The sequence below is a fragment of the Sinohyriopsis cumingii genome, chromosome 2 (genome assembly GCF_028554795.1).
Source record: "Sinohyriopsis cumingii isolate HCF-2022 chromosome 2, ASM2855479v2, whole genome shotgun sequence".
In the NCBI taxonomy this organism is placed as follows: Eukaryota; Metazoa; Mollusca; class Bivalvia; order Unionida; family Unionidae; genus Sinohyriopsis; species Sinohyriopsis cumingii.
Genome location: NC_142962.1, coordinates 152567734 through 152592648, shown reverse-complemented (window position 1 = coordinate 152592648; position 24915 = coordinate 152567734). Strand labels below are relative to the sequence as shown.

Sequence of the window (24915 nt, the reverse complement as noted above, 5' to 3'; positions counted from 1 at the left end):
ACTTATATCAGACATGGAATATATTAATGAACGAATCGTTAAAACAATATCTGCTAACAGCGATGATAATAAACAAAAATTCCTAACCGAGTATAATATCACAGAAGCCAATTTACCCGATTTCAAGTTTCCAGGATACAACGCACCAGAACTAAGAAAATCTCTTAATGATTTTCTCGCCCCATCAACTATCCTCAGACACGATAACGGAGAGGATGGTAGGCATATTGCTCCATACAACGTAAATATTACGTCTGTGATAGCAATCAATCTAGTGTGTGATGTTATCGAAGGGAGTTACCAGGTGAATACCAAGCAATCAAATCAGGCTCAACAGGGGTATATCCTTTATTCATTTTCACCAACAGCCCCTCCGGGATTTTTAATCGTTGAGAGTCCAATTAATCCGGTCTATATGCGATGCCATAATCGGTTTTTAACAAGAATTAATTTTAAACTTACCGATCAGTCAAATAACCTAATTGATCTACAAGAGGAGGAATTAGTGATCACTCTGTTTGTAAGATCATTGTAAATAGCCACTTAGCAGCAGGGAGGGCGATGACATCGACGCGGTCGTCGCGCTTTTTTACCGGACGCTGACGACGCTGGGATCGGCGCGCAGAAGGTATTAATTAAACCAAATGACGATTGGACGATCCCCCCCGACGACGACGTCGTTTTTTTTTACCAGGCGCTGACGACACCGGATCCGCTGAGTGCAGAAAGTATTAATTAAACCAAATGACGATTGGACAAAATGTCCGATTCGCCCTCCCTGCTGCTGAGGCGCTGACTGAAGTGGGTCACAAGATCATTACACCAATTTGCTTAGTCATGGCGCCGTTTTCAAATTTGTTTAAGACACAGTTTCTTACAATCAAAGACATGCAGACATTGTTCGATTTAGGAACTAGCTAGATCCTTTGTCCGTCTAACCCCCGCGGCACAAACTTTCCGATAATTAGCAAACCTGAATAGAAGAACTTATAAATTTACACAGCTGCTATTGTTTATGTCACTTACAGATTATAAATTATATTCATAACAAAGTGTACATGCAAGGAATCTATATATTACCTAGGTGTTGCCTGAAATACATGTTGACAGTAGTTGTCCACACGTGCAAATAATCCGGATCTTTATAATCAATATTTTACTATCCCTGTCTCCCACTCTCTCTCTCTCTCTCTCTCTCTCTCTCTCTCTCTCTATATATATATATATATATATATATATATATATATATATATATATATATATCCTGAAAACAGGAAATATATGTTATAGTTCTTTATTTCTTCTGGCGTTTTCTATCCTCGATAAGAATGCTCTTCATGCAGGTACATTATACTTTTATAACGAAGTCAAAAAGTATAATTTACCTACATGATGAGAACATATGAAGAGAAATTGAAAGCGCTAGCTACAAAGAGTAAAGCCTGAATATATTCATTACATCTTGTGCAATGAAGAGAGAGAGAGAGAGAGAGAGAGAGAGAGAGAGAGAGAGAGAAATGTCGATTGTACGAATGCCAAATATGAGGATTTTTATGTGCTTTTATTACAATATACATACATCTATAAATGGAACTTATTTGCTAATCGAGGCACCAACAATATACAGAACAACTGGAATACTTCCACTCCCTTTTGAGTAAATTCGATCATCTGGAAAACAGAATATACATACGAAACCAATGTCCCTGGTTGGTCCCGATACTCCAAATTTAACTGTTATTGCAGTGCAGAAGTGAAGGTTTCGTGCAACTTCATTCATTTTATGTAACATAAATAAGATAAACTGTATTGCATGGGATAATGATTAAAAACCTCGCGGCATTTTTTTTTAAATGTGTAGACCCGTCATGTACGCATTTTAGCAAAATGTGTGCATGCGTGTTTCAACTTTTAGGTGTACACTGGCATTAACACGATTTAGCAAAATTCGTACATGTACAAATTTGTGACTTTGTTTTTGTAATCTGTCGGCCAGTATCACCCATATTAATAATTCATACTTGCAAGGCCTTCATATAGCAATAATGTCACCTTTAATTGCGCTTATCACGTTGCTGTTGAAATAACCTTTTTATTGAGCTTGCAGCCTAAACATGCTATCATTTATTAAAATTATTGAATATTATAAGTATTGTGTCGTTGTTATTGTCATCAAGTACGTGTGTGATGGAAATGATTCTATACTTAAGTTTCGTATTTTTATACGGATCTTTAAAAGTCAACGATATGTGCATACGCATACGAGTGCACTATGATAATGTTAACTGGCGAGTAGCTTTTTTTTCGGTAAAATCTTGCCTGTATGTATAATTTGTAATAAAATCTATCCTCACTTTATTCATGAAGAATTGCATGCATTGTTGCTTCCTGTTTTAGGGATTACCAGCAACATCAATAGTTTAAGACATACCCACTAACCGTTACTCAGTGAAAATAGTTTTGCCTGCTCCCAATTTGTATTTAACATTACAGACCAACATAAGCAATGTTAGCGATATCACTCCCACTCAGGCCCCTTATTTGCAAATTCGAGTCTTTCTTTCATTGACACATATGAACTTAAACTGAGTGTAGATACTGAAGCCAAGTGGGACACATCATACAGAGATAGTTACCTCTCTTTATTCGTACTGACAACCCTTTAATGAACCTTGCAGTTGAGGTTAATTCATGGCACAGTTACTCCATGTATGGGTATAACCTAAGTGACGGAACGATACTGAGGGAAATTATATGATCATGTGATATTCCAGTAATGGAATACATTTGCTAAACATTATCAAATATGTAACTGGTAAAATATATTATTAGTTGAAAAGTGTCAGGAACTTTAGTTAAAAAGTGTAAGGAATACCTCTTGATCGTATGGCCACTTTCTGGGGACATGTCTCGAGATGCTACATTCCAAACAAGAGGTGAACTGAATCAATAGTTTTTAGAAAATGTAATGAAAAAAACGTGTGACCAAAGTGTCAAACCTCTTGACCAGATGGTTAAAGTAATAAACCACACACGCAACAGTAGCAAGAAGATTTGCACGTTACCTTATGTCGTTAAGAGAAAGAAAATATATAAAACAATCTTTATCATGTTTCTTGTTTTGCGACCATAAATTCAAGCAATTTAAGTTTAACCGCAAATTTCAGCAAATTGAACAAGCTGTACATTTTTTATCTCAAAGGAAGAAAACAGCGGCTGTAATTCTTAAGACTGTTATTTTAAGAACATTAAGGCAGATGATTGTATGTGACAGTACATTTGATCTGCAGAATACTCTAAAGTACGGACTGAGGGATGGAAAGTAGTTTTCATCGTTTCAAAGTACACTCATTTTCAGGATATTAAAGTACTGGTGCAATGCCTCTTTCCATTACTGCGCATCAATCCAGCCAATTCTGTGAAACACACTACGATCACGCAAGTCAGTTCTGGTGATCCACTTCTGCTTGGTTCTCGACATTGAAAAAATGCGAAGTCTATGTCGTCTTGGCAATCTGTAAAACCTGCATATATTAAAAATAATTTGTCAGTACATATCTGGTTATATAAGTATGCCTGCTTTCATTTTATTGGCTTATCATGCAAAAACGAAAATGGTATCTTTCACTGATTTTTTGTCTTCAGAGAACTTCACTCAATGTGTTTGATATAGGAATAACAACCTGACAGCAACACCCTAGACTTTTTCACTATGATCTGTTATTTCTTACAAACCAATGTCTATTTTCGTATAGGTTGGCAATGAATACTATGACTGAATCCAAGAAACGCTGACATTTTTGCAGGACCAATACAAATATACCACTGTCGAATCACATAATCACCAATGTGTGAAAAAAATAATAACATTCAACATCGGTATTCAACATGTGCACGAATAAGACGATGAACGAACACGGCAAGCAACTTCAACCTAATGTCTGTATACGGGTATTTTGCAGTGACACCTATTGGACCTCTGGATCCTCTGGCATTTCATTTTTCAGTATTAATTCTTTTCACTTCTTCAATCTAAGTCGGATACTCAGAGTTTCTAAAGAAAGACACGTTTTAATGATACATTTTATCAAATATTATGTTACACGGTTTATTTATAGCACAATATTCATTAATAACTGGAATCACATAAGGACTTCAATGCAATCATAATGCATAGACCATGTTTTAAGCCGAAGGGAAAGAATATCATAATGTTATATTTCTCACATAATACATGTATATCCACATCCCCATCAGAGACACTAAAATAAATTCCTTTTTCCGAAGGCGCTTGCAAGCTATGAATCCATTTTGTATTAACTACCTTGACTTGCATGTATTATTTCTAGAGACAACTTAAAATATAAACATCAGAACAAACCACGCACAAAGTGAGAATTGAAATAGCTTTGCCACATTTCACTAACAACGGTTAGTCAATACCTATAAACTATAGCCAAAATACATGTAATACAGTTAGCTCCCAACTTACACGTACTTGATTTGACCATGTTTCTCGTTGACGCGAATTAATGTGAACACCCCAGCAGAAAATACACCTCTGTATTTCTGTATTATTCCAAAAGCAATATATTATGCGTCGTTCGATTATACACGCGAACGCCTTACGAGATGCGCAAACTGAGGCAATAAAGTAATGGTTGAAAATGTTTTATTGTTGGTACCTTTGGTGTCATATATGTAAGTCTAAGCAACACAACCCCTCATTTTTCTATTATTTCCTATGAGAAAAAAAAAATTAAAATCGAGTCGCGCGAATTCGACATACACGAGGTTTCCCAGGAACGCAATATACATGTATGTCGGGATTGTACTGTACACAACATGCATACAATACAGCAAAACACTGTTAATCATTGTGTGCCTAAAAACAATGACCAGTTTCTTCGGGAAGCAAGTGTAGAACAATAGGTTTACCATTTGGACAGACTGCTTGTCTACTGCCTGAAATATTGTGGTTGTTCCATCTTTCCAGCAAACAGTCCAGTTCTTGTTGCAATATTGGCATAAAGCAATACCTGATAGCCTGCAATGACACCAAACAATGAAAAAGGGTATGACTTGCTCTGCCCATGACTTTCCAAAAACTTACTACGATCGTATCTATGTTTGATACATGCGGAGAGCCAAGACTCTGTTAACACGCCCCAATATATATATATATATATATATATATATATATATATATATATATATATATATATATATATATATATATATATAAGAGAGAGAGAGAGAGAGAGAGAGAGAGAGAGAGAGAGAGAGTCTCAAAAGACACAAAAGCTGAAACTATAACAGGTGATGTTACTTAAATCTCCAATTTAGGAAGGTTACTTCAGACCTTAAAGCATAATCTCTTGTCAATTATTCTTGCAGAAAGTAGTGAACAGACTATTTCTGTATTATTCCATAAACAATATTTTAAGCTTTGTCTGTTATATTTACGAAGTTTGCAAAGAGTGTACTTTCAAAACAGGATAAATGTTAAAATATTTAACGACTAGCTCAGAGACATTCTTTCTGGTTTAACAACCTCTAAATACCTACGAACGTGTATTTTCGTTTGTCGAAGTGTGTTATTTGTATGTAGCCAACAGTGTGTGGCAAATCAGGTAATAACGATTTGAATGAAAAAGAAGAAACTATTTGCTGGATAGAAATAAAATGAACAATAATTCAAATGATAAATATAATCGGATCCGTAAGGGGCAGATTTAGCATAGAAATTCGCTCTATATATTATTCACGTAGGCACGACGATTATCAAATAATAATAATAATAATAATATGGACTTAGGACATCGCATAATCTTTAGAAGCTCTAAGCGCTTTACATTACTACATAACACAAAGAAACATATACAAAGACAAGATTAGAAAAACAAACACGATGGCATTACAAAAACAAACACGATGGCATTACAAAAACAAACACCATGGCATTACAAAAACAAACACCATGGCATTACAAAAACAAAGTGAAGATGCCAGGTCTGATTCGATGTCATGCATTCGTTTGGTTTTATGCATCATGCGGATGTTTTCTCCTAGTAGTAGAGATGGAGGGTTGGGAATTGGTACGGTGAGATGGTATATGACACAGAGGTGATGAGATACAAGTTCGTTCAACGAAGACGTTAGAACATTATCATCAGGCCAATGAAGAATCCAGCCTATAATGTGATCAAGAAGATGTGTGGGTTGGTTAACTGACTGTTTGAGGTTGAAAATGTGAATACAATCTATGAGTTTTGATGTGTATGGATTTCCAGGACAGCCAAAGTGAAAATTGAACTGTCCGTGAATGATCAGATTTCTACTATCAAACTTCCATACTACAGGAGGTAGAAAACTGCTCCAAAAACAAAAATTTAGTCACTTTTTTTGTTTTGACTAGGAGGAGGGCGGTCGAGACAGAAAAATGGAGTGACCTTTGTTCCACTGTGAATGAGGTTTGAACCAATTTAAACTATGTGTGTTCGAAATTGATAGTTGTAGTGTCTTGAAAACGGTGAATTATGGAGTTCTTTGCGATGACAGCAATTCCATCTCTTAAGGACTGGCGTGGAAACGGCGTCGTGGAGTAACCGGAGGGTGTTAGATCCACACACTTTGGCTTATCGCCTGACAACGGTTCTTGTTTTCACTGCTGTTCCGTTTTTAAGTAAAGTTGAATGTAGTCCCAGGTTGATAAGTTCAGTGCACAATGTAGTATCGAGCGCCACGGACTTCCTGTTTAGTGCAGTTAAAGTGGGTCCATCGTAGCATAAATGGGTGGACTGGCAAGTATAACGTGATGACGTTATGTTTCAAGCGAAAGACCGTTGTAGCATGAGTGATTGAAATGGACTAAGAAATCTTACAGTTTTTCCCCACCCACCCCAAAGAAGCCTAGCAAATGAAGAAACACACAACAACGGAACAATCAATGCATGACGAAACCACCAATGTAGATGAACACTATCAAGAATTACATATGATATAAGAAACGGCACAAAGTCCAGAGCAGCTTCATCAAGCACGTTAAGCGATGGCAGTCATTTTGAATTATATCTGAAGAAGCCTTCTTCTAACATATAGCTCTTTAACATATGGCTCTTTGAAAACTATAAAATGACGGAAAGAGTCTAAGGTATGTTCGTGGTGGTCGTTACGATTAATTTAGGTCTGTTGTTTCGGGACATGCAAAAATGTAACGACTGTAAAAGGAGGAAAATGACATATCATGGAAACAAACGTAAAGTTCAGAAATCTGTTTATGTTATCATATTCATTTATGAAAGTCTACATGAACAATCAATTTCACATGATGTATACTGTGAATGATGTGTCCTCTCTTTGACGGCATTCCAGCCGAATCATACCAAAGACTTAAAAAATGATAGTAACAGATGTCTCACTATGCGCTCAGCATTAAGGGGTTAGTGCTAGGACTGGTCTACCTGGTGTCAGGATAATGTGACTAGGTGGGAAATCATGCCACATGTCTGCGACATGATGCCCCGGTGCTAGACATCACTATAAACTGCAACACTGCAGACATCATGGCGATATGACTGAAAACTTATTAAGCTCTTGTTACATATATTAGATTTAATTTATATTTTTTTAAATTTAATTGTTTGTAAGGTTTAAAAATCTTTTTTTTTTAATTAAAATTTCATTACATGTCAAAATATTGTAGTTTTGTTTAATAGGAACTCGATATTTTTTCAGAAAATAGTTTGTAAACACCTAATGCTGACCTACTTCCCGACCGTGATCTAGAAATCAGTGAAATCTATAAACAACTTTTTATATTTTTAATTCTCGGAGTACAATGATTGATTTTAATCAAGGTTATTCTGGGGGTACGTGACTTTCTTTTATATGTAAACAACCTCCATTTCGCAATTCTGGGCTTTCCGAAACTGCGCATTCGTTTGAATTTTGTTTGGATTTGATATTTAAAACCGTAAGTTCTTATTTTTTCATTTTTTATAGTGTTTTTCCAGGGAAATAAATTATTTGTTAAATTTTTCAAAGCTTGTTGTTTTCACTCTTTCTTTTGTTACTGTTTATTCGAGCTTAAACATGTAACATAAGACTTTATGACTGAAATCTTGTTAAAGCTACGTTAAAAATCTGAATCACTCTCTCTCTCTCTCTACTGAAATTCAAGATCTGATCAGAAAAATGAAATGTTAACGGCAATCATTTTCAAGGTTTTCCAATGTTGAATCTTTACAATAAGCTACATTTATATAGCAAATTATACTATGAATGAAGTTACTAAGAAAGTGGGCACTTTGTATTGACGATGACTGAAGTAAATAGTATATAACACATATCTAAATATAACGAGCAAAAGAGTAATTTGATAAAGAATCTTAATTTTTAAAAACAAAAACTAAATACCTGGTAGTTTGCTTACAACCTCGGCCAGCCATTGTTCTTATTGTCAATTTAAATGTTCACGAATGGTATTCCTTTTTAGAAATCTAAATGTAGGATGTGTAATCTGCCCACTCATATGAATACGTGTACATGTCATAGTGACCTTAGATATTCACGAAAAGCCTAACCTGTATTTATGATTGAAATGCGACAAGAGTTACACACACATCAGATTGTATTTAAAGTCAGAAATAACTACATTACAAAATGTATTGTGCATTTTACCTCAGATTTGTGCCATGAAGTTTTTCTAATAAATCCGATATTGCCTTGTAGGTGAAGTTTTCCTCAACGTAGTGCAAGACAGAGTTCACTGAAATCAAAATAAAGAATATATTCCATGCGAAATTTATATAGATTTTGTATCATAAATAATTAAACGAAAGAACCTCTTATTATAGTTATCGGTGGGGCAATGTTCAAGCAAATCCAGAAAATTCAGAAATCAGCATTATAACAATAATTAAAATATAGGCTATATGTCGTGAGCTAAACCCAAAAAGTATTATAGATAGAGCGAGCACTCTTACTGCTTTATACATCAAAAGGTCTATTTATTAAAAACTTATATGGCTACTCCATATTCTGTCTGCAAAACTGGTGAACAAAACTGGCGACTAGTTTTTGCTGGACTGATAGGAAGACGGGACATTTTCCGATATCCGTCAGGGTAGTATGAAGCAAAAATTCCAATTACGTACGTTTTCTTCTTCTTCTTTTCCTTGAAAGCCTTCTAACTTTCTGACCTAACCAATAAAGAAGCATATTGCATATGAATACAAGTTGCAGAAAGCTGTTAGTATTCATCGGAGAGTATTGCTCTGTTGAGAGTAAAGGAATTTCAGCAATTTTTATAATTTGTGTAGCAATTATGCGACCTTTTCAATGACGTAAATATGACGTTAATTTCATTCATTGGTAGAACAGTGTTAACGCTTCCACACCTTCAAAAATCACAAACTCGTATTCATTTCACAGGATGAAAGCTAAACTATTTCCCATCATCAAGCCCAATTGAGGTATTAAATACAGTAAAATAAAATGAAATGATACACATGATGGATGCACGGAGGGATGGATGGATAAATGGATGTAGAGTCACAGGGCTCGTAAGTAGTAAATGGGGCCACCCTAGCGACAAGGGACTTTACCATGCAAAAACGGTCCATGCACTCTGGCGACAATGGGAATTTAACATGGGGCATTTTAACATGGATGGGACTGTAGAGCGTCAAGGGGAATTGAACATGGAAATTGAACATGGGAATGTCACCTGGGGATCAATGGGAATTAAACATTGGTAACGTCATAGGTTTATAGGGTCAAAACCTTTTATAGGGTGAAATGTATTTGTAGGGACAAAGGGTTGATAGGGACAAACATAGACATAGAGAAACAAACAAATACACATTCAAACACACAGAAAAGAGGACAGAAATATTCTAAAGAAAGACTCACAGATAGAACAGAGACTCGATAAAGAAAAGTCTGTTGTATGGGTTCAAAACATTTATTCAAGTACATATATACATGGGCTCTCTGGCCTGTGCTTTGGTCTAAGCACTATCCATTAAATACATAAACATTTGAACATGAAAGAAACATATTTACGAGTTGTTTAGTTATTGACTCTAGTAAACTAATGTTTAAAATTAACGTTCACTCCTTTCTAAAATCACTTCATATGCAACGAATTTACATTAAATGTTCGTTTATAAGAAAAAGCTAAAACAAAACAAGAAACAAACAATCAAATAAGAGAAAGTTCGTGTTTGTCTCTCTATCCGTCACACACGTTGTTTAAAATCTGGTCAGCTACCACTTGTGTCCCAGCATAGATGTTTCCCATCTCGTATTCCCTGTCAGTCGTAAATCTGCTGTTACGTCCATCGTGCTAGGTACACTTGTCGGTAAGCAGATCAAGAGCAGTGATCGTCTTCTTCTCATGGAGGTACAACATATGCCATATGAATAGTCACTTTTCCATCGGTGATGTCAAATTTTTCTCTCACCGACCGCACGTCTTCAATAGCCCTCAAAAGTTTGGAAGAAGTTATTTCTGCAGGTGTGCTAAATCCGAGACATACAGGCGAGTTCAAACTGTCGTGATACATAGATAGGCTCAAACGACCTTCATCTTTGACTAGGCAATGACATTTGAGTTCCTCTAACAGTGAGTCAAGTAGATCCGTAATGAAACCTGATACTTTCTCGGCTGGAACGTCAGACGCGAAGTCTTTAAATTTCACCGTGTAGGTGTAAGTTGTCGTTCTAAATTTTCTCAAGGTCGCTGTCTGGGTCATTTGGATGCTAAAATACTCCTTTAGGTCTATTGAATCCTTTCCCTTCTTGAACGCACTTTGCTGTGACGGTATGGTGGTGAAAGAGGTCAATGATGTTTGTTCCTTCTCTTTTTTCTTCTGCGTAGAGTTATTCATCTTTCTCGTCTCTTGTCCTCGCAATGAAGTGTCGTTCTTGGAAGTCGTCCCTTTTTATACTGGGTGATATCAGCATGTCCATAAGGTAAAGTTTTGTGGTCTGGAAGTTTCACTGGTTGCAGGTAGTTTGTCATGGCATTAGTACATAACAACTAAGATGTGGTATTGCATTGGTGATGTGATCGTGAGGCACAGAATCACACCCGAGTTTCTCGTTGGACTTGAGTCTTACGCTCTATACTTGCTGTTTGAAAGGATTCATTTTTGTCGATTGGTCTTGGTAGTGACAATGAACTATTGGTCTTGGACGTTGTCCCTTTTTATATGCTGACCAATATCGATGTGACCGTACGGCAACGTAAAGTGACTGGGAAGTCTCACTTGCTTCTGGTACACGATTTGATAGATTTTTTCCAGGGGTCGACTGACGATGTGGTGAGTGGGTAAACTTACAATCTTGTTCGGTTGGTGAGTGGTCACTTTAAAGTTTCCATCCTCTCCCGATTGCAAGGCTTCTTTCAATATCCCAAAGTTGACCACTCGACTGGTACGATAATTCAGAGTCAGTCCTTTCACTTTGCACTCCGTGTGCACTTCTCCTTGTTTGTCCCGGTATTGGTAGCCGTAAATTTTAGGACCGCCACTCGCGAAACTTAGAATCTTGTCGTCGGGGTGTTCATCTGTCCAGGCTCCTAAACGGTTTTCTTCGATGTTAGGGTGTTGCTGACCCGGTCGATCGATGTAGATGCAACTGTCCATGTCAAAGTACAGGACACGATCCCCTAACAGTTCTAAAGCTTCGTACAATTTTAAGCGAGCATGGGCTGTCACATAAGCCGCAATGATGACATTTCCAAATTCGTCGGCTTCTACAAAGTCCAGATCTTCTTCGTAATTGACCAAGATCAAATCCTCACGAACGACGTCCACGTGTTTCATGTATTTAGTTTTGTCGTGAATCATCTGGAAGTAGCGGGAAGGTTCTGTCAAATATTCCGTCTTCGGTAAACACGGTCGTTGTGCCATTTTACCTCACAAGCAATTTAACATCACTTTGGCAAACGATTGCCTGCCTTCGTTTTTCTCGTTGTGGTCTAAAGGAATACCTTCTTGTTAATAGTATTTCTCTTTGAATGTCTTTTCGTCTTCGGAAGTGTGACACCAGGAAGGATAGCCGCTGACTTCTTGTTTCAGTTTCAAAAAGGCATCCACGTAGTCTGCGAAAATGCCTTTCTGACTGGGGTCACCCTTGTGGTATTGTTATGTCTTGGGAAAGTGGCAAATTTCGTACACTTCTAACAGTTGGTATCCCATGTCCAAAGCTTTGAACAATTCCACGCTAACCCACGTCCCCGTCAAGGCACGTTCTTCCTGGGTGTGCTGACAAGGCTGATCTTGGTTGCACGTTTCGGCACAAGTACGGCACAAAGGAAACATCAGTTTGCCTTGACAATGGTGAGGTAGCACGGGATGGTACAAGTTAGTGGGAGGCAAGACTTTGCACTTGATGAGACCTTCGTATTGTCGAATGTTTTTTCAGGTCGATGTGTTCCGTCAACAATTGTGGATGTCCTGCAGGAAAGCGACAATATTTGCACACGTAGGGATACAGCGAACACACGTCCAAGTATTTGATTTCTTCTCCTTTCTCTTCGTCGGCTTGGTACAGCAAACAGGTGGCATTGGTCCTTCCTCATTACAAACTATCCCTCGGGTTCAGCGGGTCCATGAACTGGTACCTTTCCACGAGGCGTTTAAACTCGGGATCGGTTTTCAAACGGTGATCGTACTCGTGTTCCCACATTTCCACCACTTGGTATCCTTCCTGTTCTAACTTTAGGCGTCGCTGACAAGTGGCCTGGTACAAGTCTTCCATGGTTCGTTGTAAAAACTGATTTTTAGTGCCACAGTCAAGGTAATAGACGGGACATCCGTGAAATAAGCAACCGTTAAACTCGTACACGATCTTGGGGTTTTCTAAGTCCCAGCCATCGACCGCATGCGTTCCGATGTTCTTTTCGCCTCCTTCGTTGCGGGCATGCTGAATCCATTTGTTTTCCTTGTCGCACAAGTAATGTAACCAGCGTAGGGCTTTGACCGAGTATTGACGTTTGACAAAGTTGGTCGTTTGAGGGCTGATGACAGCCACGGTGTTTTCAGGCATGAATCATTGTCGATACACTAAGGAACACGCTTTGGCAATGGTGCAAGCTTCTTTCAAAGGATCGACCCCTCCGTGTTCCATGAACAGCTCTCGAAATTTTCCACAGCAACGCCGTAAAATGTCCACGTCGGAACGACAATACTTTAGCATTTCTTCCTGAAAGTCGAAAGGGTCCGAGGCGTGAGCCTGAAACCAAGCGTAGAAATCTTCTCGTTGTTCGGTACGCATGTTGTCGGGGTCGTAATAGTGAGCCTCAGGTAAATGGGGTAGAACGGCGTGTTGATTGGCTTCCGTATTGAAAAATTGTGGAAAGTACCCTTTAGCCATTTCTGTCATTCCAAACGTTTTAGGCATTCGATTCAAAGGCATGGCCAAATAGCTCATCGAGTCTTTAAACTGTACTTGTCCCACTTGCATGAAAATGATTTTGGCTCCGTTCAAAGTGACTTTAGGACGTTCGGTGCCATGTTCCGTATAGTATCTGAGAAGAAACTGTCCATCGTATCCGGAGAAATTGTGAGCCATCACCGTGGCATGACGATAACAATCTCCGTAACGTTCGATGTCCTCTTGGCTCCACGTCTTGTCGATGGGGTCTAAGACCCATCGAGCGAAATCGGCTAGCGTGTTCGGTCCCCGAAAGATTTTTTCACGTCCTCCAGGAATCTTGCTGCAGTGAGGGCAATGACTGAAGATAGGTTCTTGAATGCACTTCTCGCACGCTCGATGAACCACGCAGAAATTAGGAATGTGAATGCCAGTCTCTTGCATGCATTCGAAATCGAAAAAGATGAAATTGCTTTTCTTCTTGTGACCATCCTCTTTCTCTGGTTGGGGTTGGTATTTTTGCATGTAGCATTGGTGTTCCAAGTCCACGATGTGATGACAAATGTGACATTTTTTTTTTCCTGAACATACGTGTGCCTTGGTACTATTGGTACGTATGCCTTGTCCACACGTAGGGCACAATCTCAGGAGTTGACAAGCACATTTCATCTGTGAACCTTGCGTCTTCAGATGTTGTTGGTAACAGGCAGGGCTGACAAACGTGCGCAGACAAGCAGGACAATGCATTGGTTCTTGCCCTTCGCTCAGACAGGGTTGAGAGGCCAAACATCCTGGGCATTTCGATCCATAATGCTTGTGTTGCTCTCAATTATTATAACCACGGTCACATTTCTCACAGTAATATCTGTATCCCAGGAATCCGGGGATGGCGGTAATGGTATCGAAATGTTCATCGTGATAATAGACATGAATGTATTTTCCGTCCTTAAAGTATTGGCCTCGAAACAACAGAGGTCCGCGCACTTCTTGAGGGTGCACTTTCAAGGTGTATCGTGGAGCTAGGGCATCTTGCAATTTTTGCATCTCAGGAATGCCACAGGGTGTGTCTTTGGACAGTCCGGCTTGTTGTAACAGGAGTTCTGTTTCATTTCGTTGTTTGGCTCGGTTGGATCGTTGAATAGTTTTCCAGGTTCTTTTCCATTCTACGGTGTCGTTCTTGTTGGCATAGGTTCGTCCCACCACGATGGCACGGGCTAAACACGTCTGGTCTTGAGGGTTGTTAATTCGGACGAGACTTGTTTTGGTGTTGCGAAGGTCGTCCACCAATAAGACCTTTTTGCGTCCAGTCCCTTGAGGAGGAGAGACGTGGGCCATTTTCAGTGTGGCTTTACCATCGGTGATGTCAAACTGATCATTAGATTGTTGTACGTGTTGAATCTTGTCCATGACTTTGGAAGGGGTTAGTTCTGCGGGTCTGCTAAACTCGATCCAAACAGGGGATTTCAAGCTGTCGTGATCTATGGATAGTGTCAAGAAATCGTCTTCTTTGGGTTGACATTGTCCCTTTAGTGTGGTGAGCAAAGAATCCCACATCTCGGTGATAAACCCTTCTGCTTTCTCCAATGGTACGTCGGACTTGAAATCATTAAACTTCACCGTGTAGGTGTAAGTCGTGGTTCTAAATTTTCTAGAGGGTCGCTTTTCCGTCTCTCGAATGTAATAGTACTTTTCAGGGTTAACTGGTGGACTTTGGTCTGGAGTGGGCTCTCTATGTCTGGTCGCAGACGTGGAAGGTGTTGGTTCAGGTTTGCTCATGTCTTCTATTTGAGCGAACACTTCTTTTCGTGTGTGAGGCGATACGTCACTTCGCTGCCTCTTACGTTCTTCTTCTCTCTCACTGAAATCGTGCGATCGTTTCATCTCGATTGCTGATTCAGAAATGATTTAACCAAGTTCATTCTCTCCATATATACCCTCTCTACGTCTTGTTGTCACAATGACTTGGTATATTTCACAAGGGCAAGTGAAAGCCAAGCATATAGGAGCCCAACGACAGCGGTGCGTCTTAAACACCTCATGCACCTTCGATTCAAACCCTACCACGAAATAAAAAAGTTGCAAGAAAAAACCCAGACAGTTGGTGTCTTCAAGAGAGCTAGAGACGCCGGCACTGTGTCGCTGGGACACGTACGTACTCCAGAAAACTACGCCATTCGACAACGTTGTCTCCTTCTCTCAGTCACTTCTACTTTGTCGCTGAATACATTCTACCAACCCTGTTTTAACACACGTTTTCTTCATCTGATATTTTAAAAAAAATATACTAAACGCATTTTTAAAAGAACTACCATTTTTCGACAGCAGTGACGGCGTCTCCTCCTGCTGTTACCACTGTTGCTGCACAAAGACGATCTTTCCTTAAGATCAAAATATGAGACAGAGCAAGTAAGTTGTGAAGTTGAGCGGAGGTGTTTAAACAACAACTGTCAAGCCCCTATGTTCCATTTCTGTTTGTGATAATAACTTGTGATACTTCACAGTTTCTAAAGTGGAAATCTTTACAAACCGTACAAAAGTTATATGACTTTGGCTTCTGACAGTTGTACAGACTCTTCACTTTATAAGTGTCACGAGAAAATTGTGTATCCAAGTTTTACCATTTTCCAAAACACGCACACACTTGCAACGTGACCGGAATCTGTACTTCTTTATTTGTGGATATCCAACAGACCCGTCCCAGCATATATAGCTGGTTAAGAACTGTAGGAATATCACCTCATTTTTTTTCTCAGAAATATCAAAGCCTTTATGTGTATCTTCCCTGTTCCACCCTTTATTAGTGCTTAGGTATATTCCCTAAAAACACAAACAATTTGGAACAACATTAAATTTTGAATTAAGGTTTCTCTTTGTTTATACATTTTTTTCAAGTTGTTGGTACATGGCATATGACATCCAAATACTTTCTCAAACTGAGAGGCATTTCTACATATGTCATTGCCTTTGTTAAATTCGGTTCTGTTGGTTAGTCATCGATCTTTAATTCTATTTTTATGATGTATTTCGTTTTTGCTAGAATATTTAATTTATTTATGTTGTTTAGTCTGTTGCTGCAAAAGAAAATACATGTATCTAAAGCAAAGTGTTTAAGTTTGTTCAGTTTTTTATTTCAAGCTCTACAAAAGGTACCAAGTTTGTCTTGCATGGGGATTGAAACTTTAAGTTACGCGGACGTGAAGGAAAACATACCTTTGTTACTACAATTTGCTGTCTTTGTGTTCGTTCTAATCATGCTTGCCTTATATCTTTTTGTTTAAGGATCATATTTCTTCTGATGTAAATACATGCATCAATGGACAGACAGCTTGGGTTATCATCCTTGAGGTTCACTGTACTTTTAGTTTCTTTACTTCATACAAACCCCAAAATCACTAGCTTGAAGGGAAAAAAATAACAAAAAACTGACACCTGGTACTGTAACACATCTGTCTCTGTTGATGTGAGTGTGCTTGACAAAATGTTTGAGTAAGATTAAAAATGTTTGTCAGTTTCAAAACTCGAACCAGTACTGTGGCCGTTTAATATTTTGATGTGGCAAGAAGAAATGGTACAATACGCAACAAAGGGATTGTACATTTACACTCCAATCTGTCTGCACTGTAATGGTAACAACTCTCTTACGTTGACATTATTTTGCCACACTACCTAAGAAAAAACAATTCATCACTCATCATAAACGATTTCATTGGCTATACATATTTTCTTACCGCTTTCGCTTCGAATTGACTTCAGTACCTTTTCGCACAGTGACAAGATCGGACGTGTTTTTTTTTTTTTTTTTATTCTACGGCTGGTCGCTACACTACTTGCTCTGAATTTACAACCAAACATTGTGTTACGCATTGTAAGTGACTTCACTGGCCAACCGATATTTTACACGTCTGTCTCTATTCATGTGAGTGTGCTTGTCAAAATGTTTGAGTAAGATTAAAAATGTTTGTCAGTTTCAAAACGCGAACCAGTACTGTGGCCGTTTAGTATTTGATCTGGCAAGAAGAAATGGTACAATACGCAACAAAGGGTTTGTACGTTTCCACTCTCCAATCTGTCTGCACTGCAATGGTAACAACGCTCTTGCGTTGGCATTATTTTGCCACACTACCTAAGAAAAAAACAATGCATCACTCATCATAAACGATTTCATTGGCTATACTTATTTTCTTACCGCTTTCGCTTCGAATTGACTTCAGTAACGTTTCGCACAGTGACAAGATCGGACGTGTTTTTTTTTATTCTGCGGCTGGTTGCTACTCTACTTGCCCTGAATTTACAACCAAACAATGTGTTACACATTGTAAGTGACTTCATTGGTCAGTCGATATTTTCCACCGCCTTAGCTTCAAATTGGTTTCACTTGTTATTCGCACCGCGAGATGATCAGACGCGTTTTTCTGTACCTGACCATTAGTAACTTCACAAACAATAAAACTAACACACAAATGATCACGCCATGGGCGACTCATGGAAATTATGTTAGTCATGTTACGAAATATATCACGACTTATTTGGATGTACTTTTCTGTGGTCACTCTTTAATCACATGCGTCTTCAGTTCACTCTTGTGATATTTATTAAAGGGTGTATTTTTTCTATGGATGTGATTGTTATGTTCTATATGTTCTTTTATGTTTTCAGTGATTTTACTTTATATCTGTATTTCAATTTAGATGTATAGACTATGTAGTCTGAAATAAAGAATTCTTATCTTATCTCATGTAAGTAGAACGAGTGTTTCTTTGAAACTTTCATAAGGAAAATATACCGTAAAAAACAAACGTACGTGTCGTGATATTTTTAAAGTAGGAATACATGCTCTCTCTCTCTCTCTGGTTTTGATTTATACCCTAATGAAATATGTTTCCGTTTGAAGATACCTCTCCAAAATTGTGATCAGTGGTCACCATAATTACGCGAACTGTTCCGTTTGTCATCTTATTGTTTTCAAAAGTTTACACTCTAAAAAATTGTAGAACGATTTTTTTCTTCCATCAGTAAATCTTTGGATAAAATAAAAGCTTGAGTTTGCACAATTCTGGTATCTTAACTTTATCCTATTTTGGAACTGCAATATGTCACGGAATTTTTTTTCTTCTAACATTAGATTTACAGTTTTTCAGAAAAAAAGACAATCACACGGCTTTTTCAAGAATGAAGCAAGTGACATTGCCCTGTATAACACTGCCTATGGTTAACTCTGAATTCTAAAGCCAAAACATGGGTTCAGGAAAAAATTGTAACAATGTTCGTCCCGAGGATGTTAAATTGCTTGTGAGGTAAAATGGCACAACGACCGTGTTTACCGAAGACGGAATATTTGACAGAACCTTCCCGCTACTTCCAGATGATTCACGACAAAACCAAATACATGAAACACGTGGACGTCGTTCGTGAGGATTTGATCTTGGTCAATTACGAAGAAGATCTGGACTTTGTAGAAGCCGACGAATTTGGAAATTACATCTTTACGGCTTATGTGACAGCCCATGCTCGCTTAAAATTGTACGAAGCTTTAGAACTGTTAGGGGATCGTGTCCTGTACTTTGACACGGACAGTTGCATCAACATCGATCGACCGGGTCAGCAACACCCTAACATCGAAGAAAACCGTTTAGGAGCCTGGACAGACGAACACCCCGACGACAAGATTCTAAGTTTCGCGAGTGGCGGTCCTAAAATTTACGGCTACCAATACCGGGACAAACAAGGAGAAGTGCACACGGAGTGCAAAGTGAAAGGACTGACTCTGAATTATCGTACCAGTCGAGTGGTCAACTTTGGGGTATTGAAAGAAGCCTTGCAATCGAGAGAGGATGGAAACTTTAAAGTGACCACTCACCAACCGAACAAGATTGTAAGTTTATCCACTCACCACATCGTCAGTCGACCCCTGGAAAAAATCTATCAAATCGTGTACCAGAAGCGAGTGAGACTTCCCAGTCACTTTACGTTGCCGTACGGTCACATCGATATTGGTCAGCATATAAAAAGGGACAACGTCCAAGACCAATAGTTCATTGTCACTACCAAGACCAATCGACAAAAATGAATCCTTTCAAACAGCAAGTATAGAGCGTAAGACTCAAGTCCAACGAGAAACTCGGGTGTGATTCTGTGCCTCACGATCACATCACCAATGCAATACCACATCTTAGTTGTTATGTACTAATGCCATGACAAACTACCTGCAACCAGTGAAACTTCCAGACCACAAAACTTTACCTTATGGACATGCTGATATCACCCAGTATAAAAAGGGACGACTTCCAAGAACGACACTTCATTGCGAGGACAAGAGACGAGAAAGATGAATAACTCTACGCAGAAGAAAAAAGAGAAGGAACAAACATCATTGACCTCTTTCACCACCATACCGTCACAGCAAAGTGCGTTCAAGAAGGGAAAGGATTCAATAGACCTAAAGGAGTATTTTAGCATCCAAATGACCCAGACAGCGACCTTGAGAAAATTTAGAACGACAACTTACACCTACACGGTGAAATTTAAAGACTTCGCGTCTGACGTTCCAGCCGAGAAAGTATCAGGTTTCATTACGGATCTACTTGACTCACTGTTAGAGGAACTCAAATGTCATTGCCTAGTCAAAGATGAAGGTCGTTTGAGCCTATCTATGTATCACGACAGTTTGAACTCGCCTGTATGTCTCGGATTTAGCACACCTGCAGAAATAACTTCTTCCAAACTTTTGAGGGCTATTGAAGACGTGCGGTCGGTGAGAGAAAAATTTGACATCACCGATGGAAAAGTGACTATTCATATGGCATATGTTGTACCTCCATGAGAAGAAGACGATCACTGCTCTTGATCTGCTTACCGACAAGTGTACCTAGCACGATGGACGTAACAGCAGATTTACGACTGACAGGGAATACGAGATGGGAAACATCTATGCTGGGACACAAGTGGTAGCTGACCAGATTTTAATTAACGTGTGTGACGGATAGAGAGACAAACACGAACTTTCTCTTATTTGATTGTTTGTTTCTTGTTTTGTTTTAGCTTTTTCTTATAAACGAACATTTAATGTAAATTCGTTGCATATGAAGTGATTTTAGAAAGGAGTGAACGTTAATTTTAAACATTAGTTTACTAGAGTCAATAACTAAACAACTCGTAAATATGTTTCTTTTATGTTCAAATGTTTATGTATTTAATGGATAGTGCTTAGACCAAAGCACAGGCCAGAGAGCCCATGTATATATGTACTTGAATAAATGTTTTGAACCCATACAACAGACTTTTCTTTATCGAGTCTCTGTTCTATCTGTGAGTCTTTCTTTAGAATATTTCTGTCCTCTTTTCTGTGTGTTTGAATGTGTATTTGTTTGTTTCTCTATGTCTATGTTTGTCCCTATCAACCCTTTGTCCCTACAAATACATTTCACCCTATAAAAGGTTTTGACCCTATAAACCTATGACGTTACCAATGTTTAATTCCCATTGATCCCCAGGTGACATTCCCATGTTCAATTTCCATGTTCAATTCCCCTTGACGCTCTACAGTCCCATCCATGTTAAAATGCCCCATGTTAAATTCCCATTGTCGCCAGAGTGCATGGACCGTTTTTGCATGGTAAAGTCCCTTGTCCCTAGGGTGGCCCCATTTACTCCTCTCGTATCGTTAGTAGTGAGGCGGGTCACCCTAGCCTCAATGGGAATTATCATTACAGAGACCCCTGGGTCACTCTAGCCTCAATGGAAATTTAACATGGGGAAAAATCGTGGGTCACTCTAGCCTCAAGGGGAATTTAACATGGAGAAAAATCGTGGGTCACTCTAGCCTCAAAGGGAATTTAACATGGAGAAAAATCGTGGGCCACTCTAGCCTCAAGGGGAATTTAACATGGGAATAAATCGTGGGCCACTCTAGCCTCAAGGGGAATTTAACATGGGAATAAATCGTGGGCCACTCTAGCGTCAAAGGGAATTGAATATGGAGAAAAATCGTGGGACTGTCTAGCGTCAAGGGAAATTGAACATGGTGGGATTGTCTAGGGACAATGATGGTAGAGGGTCAAACACAACAGAGACAGAGACATACATACACTAGTACAAAGCGTGAGATTTATATATAAAGCATTACCAAGACCTGAAATCTTGCTGGGGTGTTCAAAAATTTGCATAATTGTAATGATGCTATAAATAGCTATAATAAAGGAAATGCTCAACGACAAAATGGATGTGACTAAAAGTAACGCTAAAATGACGAAATTGTCCCAGAATTTAAAGGAAAATAAACATATCCCCGAAAATTAAGTTACAACGGTTTAGAATAAAATGGATAAAATTAGTAACTACTTACAAAATCAACTTGTGTGACGATCGTCGATAAACACCCATGTATCTATTTATAGCTATAATCAGCTAAAATTCCTATGAAATTCCACTATCTATTTATAGCTCCAACTTGTGGGTTATTCCTTTGGAAAATCCCACTATCTTTTTATAGCCTCAGCTTGAGTGACGTTCCTGTTTATGAACTCTAGTATATATGTATAGCTACAACCTGTGGAAATCCCCAAGTCCATATTTATAGTCTCGAAATTTCCAGCGTCAGTGACGTCACTGTACTGAACACTAGGGGATAAGTGTCAACAGTGTTGCAAGTGGCTGACCTGAATACGCGCTACTGTAGGTAGGTAGGTAGGTAGGTTAGGGGATAAGTGTCAACAGTGTTGCAAGTGGCTGACCTGAATACGCGCTACTGTAGGTAGGTAGGTAGGTAGAATGTATTTGATAGGGATAAAGGGAGTTTTATACGGACAAACAGAGAAAAATAGACACACACACACACACACACAAACACACAAACACACACACACACAACGTACGCGCGCAGACATACTCACACACACACACACACAAACACACAAACACACACACACACAACGTACGCTCGCAGACATACTCACACACACACACAAAAACACACAACGTACGCGCGCAGACATACTCACACACACACAAACACACACACACTATAAAATGGATAAAATTAGTAACTGCTTACAAAATTAACTTGTGTGACGATCGTCGATAAACACCCATGTATCTATTTATAGTTATAATCAGCTAAAATTCCTATGAAATCTCACTATCTATTTATACTACAACTTGTGGGTTATTCCTTTGGAAAATCCCACTATCTTTTTATAGCCTCAGCTTGAGTGACGTTCCTGTTTATGAACTCTAGTATATATGTGTAGCTACAACCTGTGGAAATCCCCAAGTCCATATTTATAGTCTCGAAATTTCCAGCGTCAGTGACGTCACTGTACTGAACACTAGGGGATAAGTGTCAACAGTGTTGCAAGTGGCTGACCTGAATACACGCTACTGCAGGTAGGTAGGTAGAGTGTATCTGATAGGGATAAAGTGAGTTTTATAGGGACAAACAGAGACCAATACACACACCCACACACACACACAACGTACGCGCGCAGACACACACACACACACACATACACACACAGAGGGAAGAGGAAAAAACAAACCCCAAATATACTATCAACACAGAAGGGAGATAATACAAACCCCAAATAAACTATCCACACAAACGTACGCGAACGCATACAAACCCCAAATATACTATCCACACAACGTCGCTAACGCATACAAACCCCAAATATGCTATCCACACTCGGGAGGAAGAAGAAAAAAAAACAACCAAATATACGATCTACACAACGTACACGAACACACACACACACATACACAGGGAAGAGGAAAAACAAACCCCAAATAAACTATCCACACAAACGTACGCGAACGCATACAAACCCCAAATATACTATCAACACAGAGTGAAGAAGAAAAAGTTTTTTGAAAGCACCTAAGCCCTCACCTGCAATGACCAACTCTGCCAAACACCTACACCCCACACCCCACTCCCAACATTACAAAACCCATTTGACCCGTTATTTTATGGCATCAGTGTGTGATTTAGGAAATATCAAGACACAAAATGATGGATGAATAGACTGACTATTGTTTACGGACTTGCATGCCTAAAGAGCGTGCGTGAAGGAAAACATCTTTCCATTTCAATTCTAACTAAAACATGATCCAGAGGGATAGAGAGAGGTGAAAGAGCACAATTTCATAAAGTGTGAGTAAAAACAAAACACGCCATCCTTATTATACAATGTCAAGACCAAGAGACACTTACGTTTTCTTTCTGGTCTATTCTCTTTTAGAAGGTAGTATGAAATTTCACATCAGGGCCAACGCATCGGCTCACATTGTCAATTTTTTCCATTTCCATGTCTTTACTGGCACAAGTTCTTCATCATCTTCAATTTCTTCTTCTTCTTCTGAATCCCTCTTCTCTGTTTCGTCTTGTTTCTGTTTCTTCTCTTTTCTCGTAGGGCACTCTGAATTCCAGTGTCCTTTCTCCTGACAACGATATTAGGTATCTTGACTTTTGTCTCTCTTTCTTAGACGAAGCAGGTATTCTGGAGACAAATACCCATTTACCTTTGCAGATATAGCAAACTTCATTAGCACACACTTTCGTATGACTCTCATCAAATCAACGACCAAAAGAGTAAGTTTTGTTGCCACTTTCGCCTGTGAATTATGCTTTCGTATGACTTTTAGCAAATATTTGACCAGCAGGTCGATCTGTGCTGACTCTTCCATCTTCTTGATCGTTTGAGAGTGGAATGAATACTCTGACGCTAAGACACTCTCCTTATATACAGGGACCTGCTGCGTATGAAACCTAGTCAAATGTAATTTTGCAATAAGATGAAACGATTTCATTGAGGAAGTAAAAGGCAATGATGTACCGTATCGCCTCACACAAAACCTGAAGTGTTAGCTCAGATCCGTGTCAGCGATTTCGAAGACGACATAACTGAGCTTTCATCAATGCTCACCATTTATGCCACAAAACAACGAGTCCTGATTCACGCCAAAAGAAATTTCGTTCGGTCCATAAAAAATAGTATCACATCTGAGAAACGCAAAAACGAACTTCCAGAAAACTGAGAACGACGGCTTACACCTACAACGTGAAATGTGTGAGTTCAAGTAGTGCGTAAAACTTAGTCAAATTAAATTTTTATAGTCAAGACGAAACGATCTCTTTTCGAAGAAGAAAGCAGACACCAAGCGACAATGGCGATCCGTGTCACACAACACTTTTCAAAATGTATATGATCAGAGGTTTGTTCTAGCGATCTGCACGGTTAAATTAAATGTTGATGTATTTTGCAATAAGACGGACACAATTTCCATGGGATCGCCCATGGAACCATTGTTCGTGCATTAGTTTAATTTTTTAAAATATTTTTTTATATAAATCGCCTATAGGATAGACCCAGTAAAGCATGGCCATTCTCGTCACTGTGTGAATAGCTACTCAAGTCAATTCGAAGTGAACGCGGTAAGAAAATAAGTATAGCCAATGAAATGGCTTACAACGGGTGATGCTTTGTTTTGTTCTAGGACTGTGTGGCATAATAATCCCTATGTTCTTGCGTTGTT

General features: G+C 38.8%; 1 long non-coding RNA gene across 4 annotated transcripts in view; it reads right to left on the bottom strand.

Moving 5' to 3' along the window:
- Positions 1-1545: 1545 nt before the first annotated feature.
- LOC149806107 (uncharacterized) overlaps positions 1546-24915 on the bottom strand; it is a 36635-nt gene continuing 13265 nt past the window's right edge. The window contains exons 2-5 of one of the 4 annotated variants that reach the window (XR_016415076.1): positions 9159-9203; positions 8683-8770; positions 4900-5047; positions 1546-3524 (exon numbers count right to left, since the gene is read on the bottom strand). This is a non-coding gene — a long non-coding RNA (uncharacterized LOC149806107). The remainder of the gene's footprint in view (positions 3525-4899; positions 5048-8682; positions 8771-9158; positions 9204-24915) is intronic. The other 3 variants (XR_016415079.1, XR_016415080.1, XR_016415078.1) reach the window with 3 other exon arrangements.